This window comes from Lutra lutra, chromosome 9 (genome assembly GCF_902655055.1).
Source record: "Lutra lutra chromosome 9, mLutLut1.2, whole genome shotgun sequence".
NCBI classification, from domain to species: domain Eukaryota; kingdom Metazoa; phylum Chordata; class Mammalia; order Carnivora; family Mustelidae; genus Lutra; species Lutra lutra.
This window is the reverse complement of record NC_062286.1, coordinates 36891151-36895702: the sequence shown is the minus strand read 5'-3', so window position 1 is coordinate 36895702 and position 4552 is coordinate 36891151. Positions and strand designations below refer to the sequence as shown.

The 4552-nt window shown below is 51.5% G+C and overlaps 1 long non-coding RNA gene across 1 annotated transcript; it reads right to left on the bottom strand.

Moving 5' to 3' along the window:
- Positions 1-599: 599 nt before the first annotated feature.
- On the bottom strand, positions 600-3701 carry LOC125108498 (uncharacterized). Its single transcript, XR_007129940.1, has 3 exons — positions 3638-3701; positions 2543-2597; positions 600-1667 (listed from the first exon to the last, which is right to left on the bottom strand). It is a non-coding gene; the product is annotated as an uncharacterized LOC125108498 (long non-coding RNA).
- Between the last annotated feature and the right edge of the window lie 851 nt (positions 3702-4552).

Below are 4552 nucleotides of genomic sequence, written 5' to 3'. Positions count from 1 at the left end.
GTGGCTCTGGTTTTCTGCACAGGGACACATCCCTGGTGCTGGGTGGCTGTGATGGATTGTTCGTTGCCCGAAAGCGCCTTGCCAAAGACTTCTTCAAGACAGCTAAATCACCCTGACTGTGGAGTGACCCTCAGCTGCCCATATCGCCCCTCAGCAGCTGCCTCCTGGACACCCCGCCGGCTCCAGTTCTCAAATGTCTTCAGAAAACTCCTGCCCCACCTCCTTCTCCCCTCACCCCCTGCCCATCCCCTACCCTCTTTCTTCTTCTTTCCACCTCCCATACCCTTCCTCCACCATCACCACTCTCCCCCTACCCTGCTCCAGGCTTCTGCACCTAAACCCCATTGCCAGCGCCCCCCCTTCCTCTGCTCCTCAGAGCTGTCAGCAGGTTTCTGCAATGCACGGGCCACCCTGGCTTCAGCTTGAGGCAGAGTAAGTTTCCAGTGGCCACTGGGACTCGATTTACACATGTATCCATAGTGGGGAGCTGGGGGCTGTTGTCATAAGCCAGCCTGATTCGGTGGAGCAGAGGGCTACCTCCCAAAATGGTAGTGTTCCTCCCAAGGAATTTCTCATAGTCCATAGTTATTTGTGGAAAGTTTTAGTGGAAAGATGCAAATGAAGATGAGAACATTAAAATAAGAGAGAATGAAACTCTCGTGGTCCATAGCACATCCCACAGAGACCAAGGAAAGGTCACAATTGGAGCATGCTTCTGGAGGGTCATGGAGAAGGTATAGGGCCAGACCCCGCCTGTAGCTTTTTCCCAGCAGGTACAAGGCTAGGCCTGGGAGGCATTTAGGACAATTCTGAGCACTTTTACTGCCCAGGGTGGTGAGTATTCTCTAGACCAAATGCCTGGTCTGCAGCTAAACTTTGTCCAGGAGCAGGTGCAGAACCAGCAGCAGGCGATGCTCCTCGTGTTCTTGCCCTCCAGAGCGTTGGGGTCAGGAGGAGGGGTTGCCTGCGCCCTGGAGTAATGGGCAGGTTCACTGGGGCCCCCTGACTCCAGACAAGAAGGCTTTATACTTGAGAGTGATCAGGAGCAGGGCCCCTCCACCGATCGAGGCACATTCTGAGCAGGCTGGGTCTCACAGGGTGGCCTACCTGGCTGCCGCGGTCCTTGGGAGGCGTAGCTCGTGCCGCCTCTTGGTCCTGTTCAGAGAAGTTCCGTCACACCGGCCAGAGTGGGTCAAGTGTCTGGCTTGGCCTGGACATGCTGAGGCCTGGCAGCCTTTTGGGCAAGACTGGGAGAACCACAGTGGGGAGCCCATGCTTGCCGGCGTTCTGATGGAAGTGGGGCTCCATGGCCTGCTGCTGCCAGTCTCGGCCACAAGAGAGAATGCGGTGCAGTCCCAACCTAACCGGTGTGGCCGGATTTCCATGAACTGGAATCATGGGGATTGGAAGCTTTTGGAGATAATACAAAGCTTCTCTAGTTGAAAACCAAGAATCACATAACTTCAAAGACCTCTACACAAAGAGGTGGGTAGAAGTGGGGAGCATGATTGGATTGTCTTCAGTTTCAGCCACTGGGCAGGTAGACAGGGGCCCCACCGTCCTTGGCTTTCTGGTGCAAACCATGCTGTTCATGTGCTTTGTGACTCTTGCGTTTTGTAGATTATCGTGCAGTCATTTGAACTTTTACTGTGTTACAATCTCTCAAACTGAAGCAAAATCATTTAATTATTCAGGGGATGATTCTGGTGCCAGTGTTAAAAAAATACATACCCACGTTCAGTAACTTTGAGATGAAAATTCGATGAGATCAGATGTCATGAAGAAGACCCCCACACACCAGGAAATACCGGTCTGCTGCATTTGGGACAACCATCTTAAGAAATGGTGGAGATAATGCTGAAAATACAAGCAGTATTAAAGATCCACAGATAGCCCCTGGCCCCTTACTTTGCAGTGAATGCAAGGGAAACTCACTCCAGCATGACCTCAGCTTCTGCAGCCCATTCCTCATCTAGAATGTTCCACCCTGCATCCTTAGAGTCACCCGTCCCAGGGCAGATCATTTCCTGACAGCTGCAGCTGGGTTACCACCACAGGGGGCAGGGGCCTCAGAGAAGGGTGTACACATTGTCAGCCCCTTCAAGGAGGGGTCCATGGATCCATTCCCAGACCTATTTCCATAACCTCGAGCCTTTGCTGCACCCACTGGATTTGCGTGAAAATGACGGGGAGGTTGGCACTGCTCGCCTGCTGACTGCGGGCCCTTGTGCAGCATGGGATTCGGAGATGGTGGAGGGAGTCTGACTTTCTACCTCTGTACCTCCGTAGCTTTTGATTATCTGTAGTGATCATATACTTGCAATTTTTAGAAGTGGCTAATTAAAAACGATACAGGAAGAGGGACAGCTCTGCCGTGGAAATTGGGCCTACCTAGAAAGCCAGGTCAGGGAATAATCCTGATACAAAGAGGCCAGGCATCTGTCCCGCTGGCAGCTGTCTGGGTGCTTCTCTGCAGGAGAGTCACCTGGACCAGCGTGTGCCTCCCTCACACACCCCTCACCCCCACCAGCATGGTCCTCACCTATGCAGTTCTTGGCCTGGCCATGTGCAGCTCAGGGAAAAGGGGTAGCCAGGGTCTGCAAGAGAAAGGAAGAGACCCCATCTCTGTTCCAAGGAGAGGCCTCTGAAAGGAGCTTAGGCAGATCCCTTGGTACCAGAATTGCCTGGGAAAAAGGATAGCCTTGGCCATTAGACCACTTTCAGGGGAATGACCAATAGCTGGGAATATGGGGCCTTTGTGACCTTAAGAGAGAGAGGTGGAGATTGAAGTCATTGCAAAGTGGTGAGTCACTTCTCTACCAGAAGAGACCGAGGCACCTGCGGGGGCATGAGCCAGGGAGAGGTCAGCAAACCCAGCCCGTGGCCCATGATTGGCAGAGATACAAAGGTGCCATCTCATGGAACAGGGAGCTAGGGAACATGTCCAGAGGCTACAAAATACCCCACAGACACTCACTTAGATGGGGACGGGCCTGGGGAGTTCACCCAAATCTGGCATGACCACCTCCAGCTGCCCTCTCTGAGGCTCCACATTGACCATATGCTGCCAGGGGCTCAGCTAGAGCTCTCCTGAGCTCTGCTCTCTAGAAATGGTGTCACCTGAGGGACAAGGGAGGACTGAACACACAAGCTGAGAGACAGTGAGTGCGCCATTAACAGCACTTCCTGATTCTGACCTGTTCTTCCCCATCACCAAGCCAGTCACCACCTAATTACATCCCAGGTGGTTTTGCGAATGGCCTGGAGCAGCTCAGGACAATGAAAAGTCACGGTATTTAATTGCCCACCAGGCAGTCACCCTGGTCAGAGATGGGCATTTCTGCTGCAGATACTCAAGCAGGCATTCAGAATGGGCCGCCAGTACCTTTGCTGTGGTCCATACGTTGTTAAGATCTGCCATGGAACCCAAGATTGCTTGCTGCCTTTTTATTTTTTTGCAGAAGGGGTTACAAAACGGAGCTTACCCTGAAACTGAAAAGAGTCATTCTGGGTTAGCATGCTCTCACAGGTTTTAGCTCCTGTCCGTGGGCAGTTTGCAAGCGTTTCCCTCCTCCACTCTCCATTCATTTGTAAAGAAACCTCCTACATGGTGCTATTAAAATAAAGCCTTACTCACATGCTTAGTCAATCCTGAGCAGCACTTGTTTCATAGGAACCTTATGAATGAGTTCTGAGATCGCAGGCCTAGAAAATGAAACTGCTCGAGAAGACTACGAGAACGATTTGAAAAGGTGCCAGCAAAGACTCTGAGCGTGTGTGGAGGTGATGGGAGGGTGTCAGCTCCTGGGAGTGTTACAAGACCGCCAGGCTGTGAGTGCAAATGGACAACCTCTAGAACTGATCAGGGAATAAACGGGTCCGGGCTTCCGGAATGGAAGACCTGCCCCTTATGGACACCATGGCGGCTCCTTCTAGTGAACAAGTCACTTCTAGACACAAGGTCTTGTGGCTGACTGGTGAGGGCGTGGGTGTAGTTAATACCCTGGCTTTGGGTCCCAGCTCCACTGTTTATTAGTGTGTGGTCTGGGGCAAGTCGCCCAGCCAGCCTCAGCCTCAGTTTCCTTGCTGTAACATGCAGATAATAACAGCAGTTATTCCAAAGGATACCCCCATCTCTAGCCCTCAGAGCTCAACAATTAGATTACTCACAATCCTTGGTTATAACAATCTTTCCCTCTGATTTATATGTGTTGGTCTTTGTCATTTACTATGTGATTAGTAATTTCCAATAGTATGAGTACTCAAGAATCCACCACCCAGAATTAAAGTTCTGACTAGGACGGTAACCTACATCTCCCGACATGGTCCCCAATATGACATTAACCCCTTCTCTCCACTCTTTTTTTTTTTTAAAGATTTTATTTATTTATTTGACAGACAGAGATCACAAGTAGGCAGAGAGGCAGGCAGAGAGAGAGGAGGAAGCAAGCTGCCCACTCAGCAGGGAGCCCGACGTGGGGCTCGATCCCAGGACCCAGAATCATGACCTGAGCCAAAGGCAGACACTTAACTGACTGAGCCACCCAGGCAC